At 39.0% G+C, this 10,284-nt stretch overlaps 1 pseudogene; it reads right to left on the bottom strand.

The window, feature by feature from the left end:
• Positions 1 to 8,986: 8,986 nt before the first annotated feature.
• On the bottom strand, positions 8,987 to 9,351 carry LOC125914330 (60S ribosomal protein L37a-like; annotated as a pseudogene).
• Positions 9,352 to 10,284: the final 933 nt, after the last annotated feature.

Genomic DNA, 10,284 nt, shown 5'->3' with positions numbered 1-10,284 from the left:
AAAATTTTCCACTATGATTTGCTCACATAACCCTTCTACTCCTTTTTCTCTCTCTTCTTCTTATGGGACCCCTATCATTCTGATGTTGTTCCTTTTTAATGAGGCACTGATTTCTCTAATTGTTAAATCGTGCTCTTTTGCCTTAATCTCTCTCTTTTTTCCTGTTTCATTATTCTCCATAATTTTGTCCTCTATATTGGTGACTCTCTTTTCTGCCTCAACCATCCTTGCCCCCGTGGCCTCCATTTGAGATTGCAGCTCAGTTATACATTTTTAATTTTATCCTGACTAGCTTTTTCTTCTTTTATCTCCACAGAAAGGGATTCTAATATATTTTCGAATCCAGTTAGTGTTCTTATTATCATGAATCTAAATTCTGGTTCAGACATCTTGCTTGTATCTGTGTTGTTAAGTCCCTGGCTGTCGTTTCTTCCTGCTCTTTCTTTTGGGGTGAATTCCTTCATTTCATCATTGTAAAGGGAGAAAAGGGATTAATGAGGTAAAAAAATTAAAATAAAAAAACATTAAAATTAAAAAATGAAAAACAAACACACAAAAAAATCAAATAAATGATGCTAGATCCTAGGTGTGTTTTGGTCTGGGTGTTGAAAGGGGCTTGATAGAGTAGAGAAAAAAGGGGAAAGAAAAAAAAGGAAATAGTTTGAAAATTTGAATGAATACACTGAAGTAGACTAAAATGAAATGATGCAAGTAAAGTAGAATTTGAAAAAATTTACACAAAAGTAAAAAATATAGTTGAAAAAAAATTAAAGAAAAATATTTTTAATAAAAATTCATAATAAAAATGAACTTTTCCTCTTTCTGTATTCAAGAAAAAGAAAAATGAAAAAGAGAAAAAAGAAAAAAAGAAAATTGAATGGATGGATTGACAGACTGAAATATGACTAAATTTACTTCGTTTCCCCTAGAAGTCAAACTATGAAGCACTTCATAGTCCATAAACTAAGTTGGCAGAGATTTGTGTTCCTGAAGAGTGAGGTTGGCCCAGTTGTGCGGGCTCAGTGTAACGACTTCGTTCTCCACTAGATGGCGCTGCTTAGCTTACTGGAATGGATTTGTGGTGCTTGTTGGTGCATATGCGCATGCGTGGGAGCGGTGAAAATGGCGGCACCCAGCTACCCAGTCTCTAGTATCAGAACTCTGTTGTCCCTGATCAGCAATCACACACCCATCCTTTGTCTTCAGCTTCCAACCACTCCCCGCTTTTACACAGTCCATGACCAAGCCCCAGGCAGCACCTCCCTCCTGATATCTGTCTCAGATGTGGCTGTTTTCCCTGACACCTTACTTCTGAGGGACTGCAGCTTTGACCTGTTCTGCCCCAGGAGGGTCTCACAGAGCAATGGCTGGGTGCTGGCTGCACCCAGGATCATCTGTGGGACTGTGCTGCTGCCAGTGCCCAGAGACTGCAGCCAGATGCCAGTCCGCCCCAGAAAAAGTTCATGAGATGGTGTAGCAGCGTTTCAGGGATTATGGAAAATCACAACACACATCTGGCACCAGACTTCACCCTTAACAACCTTGTTCCAGCACCAGCAAATGTGGGTCTCCTGGGTCCACTGGGGCCTTGCCTTAGGGGATCCACACAGCCTCTACCAGGTGTCCTCTGAGCAGAGGAACTGCCTTTCCCCATGTGGCCTGAAGGACCCTGGACTCCACTCTTCTCCTGGGGATTCGTCCTTCTCACCAGAGCACCACAAGGTACTGAGCTGCGGAGTTTCAGACTCTGTGCTCCCCATGTTTATAGTCTTAATGGAATTTAAACCTTCTCCTTTATCCCTTTTTAGCTCAGTCCCTGCAGCTGTTTCTACTTTTCTATTTTCTCTCCAGCTGCTTTTTGCTTTTCTCGTATTCTCCCCTCCCCCCTCTCTCTGCATGCAAAAGAGGGTCTCTGCCCTCCTCAGCTTCTCTTTCCCCAAGTTCACTTCTCTGCCCCATGTACCTGCTGAATTCTGTGGTTCAGGCTGTGCAGATTGTTGTGTTAATCCTCAGATAAATTTTCTAGATGTGCAGGATGGTTTAGTGTTGGTCTGGCTGTATTTCATGGATGCAAGACACACAAAAACTTCCATGCTGTTCTGTCATCTTGGCTCCTCCTCTAAACACAATTATTTTTGAGCCTTGAGTTCATCTCTTTATCGCTAACAAGAATGAATACAGTGCTGGGTGCCGCCCCGAAGTAAATTTGAGTTAAGAACACAAGGGCTGTCATCCTGGGTCAGGCTTGGACCATACAACATGGGACACTCTCTCAGAGAGTGGCACATAGGGGAAGGTTGGAAACAGACTAAGTGATAATTCTGATATCTGCACAGATGTTATGTTGTACCATTCTGTTGGTAAGTTTCCCTTAGTAAATTATGGTAAATATGCCATTAATAAATTTGTTCTGAGCTGTTTTTGAATCTGTTTATATTTTTGTTCTATACCAAATTTTGGGAGAGTAATCTCTGTAAATTTATTACCAACTGTCCTAAACATTGTATTCTCAAGCTAAGAGAGATGCTTCCTAGGATAAATTCTCCAGAATTTAGTGAGTTGCAGAGATTTACAAGAACAATGGATCTAAGATCATCCATTGTTCACTATATCCAGTTAGTCTATAAAATGAGTTCTGTGATGGAATATACTTGGAAAACCATTCGTATTATACCCTTTTCTGGGAGAATCATGGGACACATTAGCATACTGAAAATTCTAGAAGGAAAGGAAATGTATTCACAAAACCTCTCTATGTGTAACATCCTGCAGAGCTAGTGTTCCATGGGAAAACTGTCCTAGCAGTTTAGGAATTGTTGGAGATTTTCATATCCATAGACTGACTAAGGAAAGGTTGTCAGATGACAAGTACAGCATTTTCCATTCTCCTAACCCATTTCTAGTGCAGATTGTTGACTGTGAGTGTTGATACAGTGGGCCAGCTGTTTAGTGATTTCCATCACCAATATCAGGGCAACCTACAAACAAGGAGAGCCATGGAAAGAATATGGGATTTGGAATGATAAGGTGTAAGTTGGAATCTCTTTTCCATTATCACTTGCAGCTGTGTGATCTTGGGAAGGTGACTTAGTTCTCTGAGTTTCCTCATGTGTGAAGTGGGAATAATAGTAATAGCTCTATATTACTAGAATTACTCTGAATTATATTTGTTACCATGTGTAGAAAGTTGGCAGAGTGTATTGATTTTTTTTAATTTGTTTAAAGTGTTTAATAAATTTTAAATGAGAATGAGTCCTGGTGTTCTAATTAGTGAATTGAATCATTAAACATGTAATAGGTGACTCTTTGGTTTAAGGCTAAAATCATCTTTTGTGTATAAATGTATAAAGGGAAGAGAAATTCAACCCTTCTGTCAGAAAGAAAAAAAACCCATAGGGGTTAATAGCTGTGCAAGCTTTCACTGCCCCAGGTGCAAACATCAGCCCATTAGATGGGTAACGCAGCTGGCCCAATTTAGTGCTCAGCACCCGTCTTTATTTCTGCTCTGTTGGAACTGGCAATACAGAGTAGCTTCTGAAAAAGTGGTTTTAATACCTTGCTACGATAATATTCCCAAGATATTTGATCCACAAATAACTGACATTTTTCATCATTTCTTTTTACAGCAAACAGGATTTCAATATGGCTTTTGTTCAAGTGTCTTTTTACTTTCTTTAAGGAAACAACAACAAAAAAAGATGCATACAGAACTCAGATTTTCCCCTCCAAATCCAAAAAAGGAGACAAAACCATAATTCCCTTTCTAGTACTCAAGAGCCGGAAATAATCAAAGAAATATATTATCTCCTGATACAAGTAATTTAGGAAACTATTCTTATGTGCTGAATGTATAATGGATGTGCAATTAAGAATGAGTTCATAAGGCAACACATATCAGCAGAGCCTTTTCCATTTAAAAACAAAAATGATTTTAATCCACTAGCACTTAGAACATAAAAATGTGTCCTAGGCTACTGCTCAGAGATAAGAGGTATGACAATATCAAACAAATGATGAGATGATGCATCTCTTGGAGGATGGATTCCCACTGTTATGGAACACGCGCAGGGCACAGTCCTATGCTTTTATGCAAGAAACAAGTTGCCCCTCCATTGCAGAAGTTGGATTTGAATTAACTTTGCAGAGATAAATCTTAGGCACTATGAATGACCACCAAAGGGGAAAATACTAGTGAAGGAAAGGAAAACTTATATGTACTTTTCCTCATAGTGTTGTTGTTGTTGGTGGTGATGGTGGTGGTGGTGGTGGTGGTGGTAGTGTGTGTGTGAATGTGAAAGAAAGAAAATATGTGCTCTGGACCCTATAGTCATGTCACACCTGTTAAGGATGAAAGGAAGCAGTATAGTAGAGCAAGTATCAATAGCTCAAATGTATTTGGTGCAGCAGGTAAACTACATGATGAAGGGGGAGGATGAAGGCTATGAGGGCTGGTGTGGGCTGTGAGGTAATGAACATGCATACCTCCAAAAGGCATCAAAGCACATTTCTTTTTTAAAATTTCTTTAAAAATGTTTTCATTTATTTGAGAGAGAGAGAGAGAGCGGTAGAGGGGTGGGGCAGAGAGGGGGACAGAGGATCTGAAGCAGGCTCTGTGTTGACAGCAGTGAGCCTGATGCGGGGCTCAAACTATGAATGGTGAAATCATGACCTGAGCTGAAGTTGGATGCTTAACTGACTGAGCCGCCCAGGCGCCCCTTAAAGTACATTTCTTTTTTCAAACCACCATGTAGCCCAAACAAAAGAGCTGTATGGGCTCAAGTCCATCTCCTGGATTGGCAGTCAGTTTGCAAACTCTGGGCAAAAGTTTAAAGAGCAGAAGTTCTAGAGTGAAACTAGGTTCAGTTCCTGTTAACCAGGCTAGCGGATAAGATTGGCAAGTTAATTTAACATCTGAAAGCCTCATTTTCCTTATGTCTGAAATGGGGATAATAATAGTACTTAGTTTATGAGATTATTGTGAAAGTATTATGATAATGTATAAATGTAATGTGTTTAATAGGATGACTGGCACCTAGGAAACACTTAATAAATATCAGCTGTGTACACAGACACACACACACACACACACACACACACACACACACACACACAAGAAACTACATATAGGAATGATCATTTCCTCCTTTTAAATAGCCCCTGGAGAAAGATATGAACTTTTATAATAATGTCTTGTGGCATATCCATTTGAGAGTAATTGATGGCAGCAAATGTTTTCTTTCAGAGAGTGGGAGGCAGTTTGGATTTTGGAAAATATTCTAAGAAAGACTGATGAATAAGATAAATGGTAAAATTGTGCGATATGATTTTTGGGCACAAATAAGTTAATAAGAGGGAATATAAGTTTGGGCATAAAAGGATGTGTAGACAGGAATTCAGAGAGAATGGTCATAATTATTTTGTTGGGTTTCTAGCTCCCTGATATTTTCTAGTAAATCATCTCAATGTTAAAATGTTGGGGAACCCTGGGGCTCAGTAATTGACCATCTTCTTTGTCCATCCTCACTCTCCCTTGGTGATGTGATCCAGATTCATGGCTTTAAATATCTATTTGCTTAACTCCTACTAATTTATTTCTTCAGCTAGGCTCTGCCTCTATACTCTCAACTTATATACTCAGTCATCCAGTTGATACCTTCACACAGATGTTGAATAAGCTCTTGAAAGAACAGATTCCTGAGATTCACTACCTCCTTTTCAAACCAGTATCTCCAGTATTCTTGTCTCAACTGATGGCAATCCCGTTCTTCCAATTGTTCAGTCAAAACCTTTGGTGTGATACTTGACATCTCTCTTTTTCTCATACTTTTTATCTGGTTCATTAGCAAATTCTGCCCACTCTACCACCTCCAGTTCTGTCATCCTGGCCCAAACCACCATCATCTGTCCTCTGCATAATTACAACAATTTTGGCTGCTCTTACAGGAATAACTTTTCCCTTGAAAATCTGGTCATGTTACTTCTCTATGGCTTATTCTCTGACTCAGTTCCTGTCTTTGCCATGACCTACAAAGCTCTCCATAAACCTGTTTCTTGTTGAACTTCTTGGACTTTATTAACCCCTTTATCATTTTATCACACCTGCCACACTGACCCCCTTGCTGTTTCTTGCACACACTAAGAGCTACTACCTCTGGACCTTTGCTTTTGCTCTTCCTTTGTCTGGAACATTTTTCTGCTATATATTTGCATGACTGGTTTTCTCACTTCCTTCAGGTCTTGAGTTAAAAGTCACCTTCCCTGGCTATCTCATTTAGAAATTTTTTCCCCTCCCCCCATACTTTCCTTCTCTGATTTGCTTATTTTTTTTAATGTTTACTTAATTATTTTTGAAAGAGAGAGAGCGAGTGAGAAGGGGAGGGGCAGAGAGAGAGAGACAGACAGACAGACAGAGACAGAGACAGAGAGACAGAGAATCCCAAGCAGGGCTCAAACTCATGAACCACAAGATCATGACCTGAGCCAAAATCAAAAGCTGGATGCTTAACTGACTGAGCCACCCAGGAGCTTTACTTACTTATTTATTTTTTCTTAACAATCATTTTTGTGTCTCTCACTATAGAAGGTAAGCTCCCCGAAGGCAGTGAATTTTGGCTGTTTTATTTACTGTTGTGTTGTCAGTGCATTGAAAATGCCTGGCCCCAAATAAGCATGTATTAGATATTTGTTGAATGAATGAATAAATGAATTTGCTGTCCTTTTTGTTACTTACTTTTATTTTATTTTATTTTATTTTATTTTATTTTCCATCCCCTGCCTCTTCTTTGTTACTTATTTTTAAATGATGCAGGAACCATGAAAGAGATGGGCAGTGAGTTACAGTGGATCCAGGCACTTGGATTCTATTTGTAGCAGTGCCACTAGGTAGCTATGTTGTTTGGGACCTGCTTTACTTTTTTAAGCCTTGATATCCTCTGAAAAATGAGACAGGTAGACAAGATAGATGGATGGTTTCTAGAATCACTTCCATTTCTGGGTTATGTGACTCTGATATAACAAAGAAGATGCTTATAGGAATAAGGACCTGTGCTCTGTTTAAGACCAACTTACAGCTTTCTGTGATAGCCAGAAAGTGTGCATTTCTTGGTCTCTCTGTTTGAAGTTTACCACCAATTATCTTTGTCTTTGAGGGAGGACCAAAGCCCGACAGTTGAGTAGAAGAAGAAGTACTTCCCCAGTTTTAGTTCTCACCTCTCATCTGTCATACTGGCTTAGCATATTTCCTCACCAAGCTGGAACTTATTTTGTACTACTTGCAGTAATGCTGATGCTGTTAATATCAAGTTATATTTTTCCTAAGTATTTCTACATGTATTGATTGCCATCATCACATCACCATTCAGAAGATGGGTCAAGTTTTGTCAACATTTCCACTTACAGAAGCTGGAAGCAGAGAACCAGAGGGTGATGAATTGGCCCTGTCACAGAGAAAGTCAAGGCCAGAATTCTATAATAAGCAGTGTTCATTTTTTACTAATAAAGTGCTGCTGTTAGAAGCTGAAGTCAGAACTGGTAGCATTCTTGCCATCTCCAAGTCTGGAATGGTAGGTCATTTAGAAACACTTACATAAATGTTTCTGCAACTCATGGAGTGCCAGGAATGCCATGAAATTTTGTTGGTGGCTTACAGATTTCCAGTACTATGTGGAGTGCAGAAGACAGAATCTCTTGACTCTGGGATTTATAGGATAAGTACCCTTTCCCTTCTCTCTACTCAAATTACTTGAAGATAATGATCCTTTCTAGGCATTTTGCCAGAGCAAGAATAGAATTCTGTCTGCTAAATTTCTGGTCAAAAAAAGTGAATAGGTGGAAGAAAATGTGCCTAATATGTTTCTCAGTTGAGAGCAGAAGTGAGCAATGATAGATATAACTATATAAATAATTATTAACCAGTGCAGAATTTTTAAAGACAAGAATTCAAAGGCAACTTTGGAAACTAGGAAGTTTATCACAACATAGAAAGCATAAATAAAATACAAAGACTTAGGTATCCAGGCTCAGTATTTAGAACATAAATGAGTTCAAAATCAGATATGTCTCTGAGACCAATTGGAATTTATCCCATCCTGGGTAGATTTGTCTTTTGGTAAGAAGGGGCTCAGAGACTGAGGTATACTGTACAGGGTTCCAAGATTGAGTATATGCAAGCTACAAGGTTGAACTGTGTCTCTTTTCCTGGAGAACCTGGATTCCTTACCTATTACTTTAAAATACAACAATTTTTGATAACAAAGTCAAATATGTCCCATTGAAGAGAAAGTTGAGAAAACTGAGTGTAGTGAGTATAATGTAAGTAATATTATCTCTGAGTTTTTACTGTTGGAGATGAATGCTTAAGGTAGGAAGTGCCAAGTGTGTATGCATTGTAGGTCTGTATAGCTCGAGCCCTAATGCCATGGACACTCTTTCTGTCAAGGGGACAGATTAAACCTTCCTCTTGGCCCCTCCACTCCAGGGAGAATGCAGCTGTCATAGTGGACATTTAAACACATGAAGTTTATATTAGAGCTGCCTAGACTAGCAGGCAGATAAAAACTATTCCAAGAGTTAGATAAAGCAGGCTACAAGCATCTTGTAAAGCATATTAGTATGAAACAAGGCTTCAGTATAAATCAACAGGTAAAGAAGAACTTTGAATAACTTCGTATGCCAAGACTGATACTACTGAATGGAAGTAGCATCAGTCCTAGGGCAGCATACCTTAGAGATATTCAGTATATGTGGGGCTACTCAGGAAGATGGCTCCAGATGAAGCAGTTAAGGCTCTGCTCTTAGTTATACCAGCTATGTGTGCCTGCTAGAGTATTCAAAGGACCTGAAAGTCAATTTCACAATATTAGTGCTTATTGTTTATATTTGTGTTTTTTGTTTTTTGTCTTTGAGTTTGGATTGAGTCCTTCCCAATGAGTACTTTTAGCCTACTCATGGTCCTTAGCCAAAAGAACCCCTCTAGGAATCATTACATTTATTTTTTGTTATATAAATGAACCCATTTATTATAGGCTAGCTTCAAATGGTGGAACTTCAACTGGTCTTTCAACTCCTTCAGTCTTCTGATGGCCAACTTTACTATGATGGCAGAAGTGGTGTTGTAGGACCAGGCACCACTGGCTATGGTTTTCATGCAGGAACCACAATGGCAGATTCCCACAGCTCGTCTTTTCATCTTGGTTTTGCCACAGAAGGAGCAAGTGTACTTGCAACGTGCCCTTGCAAAGTGTACTTGGCATGCTGGCTTATTTCAATCTTCTGCACCATTTTCCTGAGGGAGACACCATAATGGGTCCTGTATTTACCAATGATTCTGACCTTCTTGGCATGTTTAGCCATGTTGCCACAAACTAGGTCTGAGCCCAGAGAGCATGGGATTATTACATTTAGATACCTGGATTGGGTGAACTCTGAATGTTACTGGTAATCGTGGAGATCCTGACCTTCAATGACTGCTGTATTAGCAGGGCTGATCGCTGTTTCAGTAGCAATTTACAGTGCACATCCTCTGAGAGATACTGGTTAGAGTCCCTTCCTTACATACATTACTTCTGAAATTATGTGCTCTTATAGCCTTAGGTTTTATTGTAATCTCTGCTACATAATGCACAAAAATATTTATGAATGTTCTTATAAACATTTTAATATTCTCATAAAGGTGGTTTTCCAGAAGCTATAAAGATACAGATAAATCTGTCTTTCTAGCACACACACACATATACACAGGAAAGAAAACGAACTGCTTTGGACACACAAGCTCATGTGCTAGAGAGCATAAAAAATCTTCTTTTCTCTTTATCAAGACCTAACTTAAACTGCCACTGAGTTAGTTCTTCTACCCAGGGGACTCACTGTCCAGTGGGCAACACAAATTTGACTATATTACTCTTCTGTATAAAACCTTTAGTGACTCTTCATCACCCATGGAATACAGCTCAAAGTCCGTCATGGAAATATGTCATGGACTTCATCTTTTGTCATTTCTGCCTCACATTATTTGCTTTAGATGCAGCATAGTACTTCTGGTTCCTTGCACATATCACACAGTTCATTGCCTGCTTTTTCAGGCTTATCCTCTTCCCTTTAGAATATCTTCATCTCATTTTCTCCTGACTATTCAAATTAGTCCTTAGTTCAAGTGTTACCTCTGCCCTTTAAGATAATGTCTCTATCTATATTAAAAAAATAAATAACTAATTAAAAAAAGATAATGTCTCTATCTTATTCTTCCTCACCTCCAATACGACCTTATGTTCTTAACTGGGTGGGTGA

This window comes from Panthera uncia (genome assembly GCF_023721935.1).
Source record: "Panthera uncia isolate 11264 chromosome D3 unlocalized genomic scaffold, Puncia_PCG_1.0 HiC_scaffold_8, whole genome shotgun sequence".
NCBI classification, from domain to species: Eukaryota; Metazoa; Chordata; class Mammalia; order Carnivora; family Felidae; genus Panthera; species Panthera uncia.
This window is presented reverse-complemented; position numbering and strand designations above follow the sequence as displayed.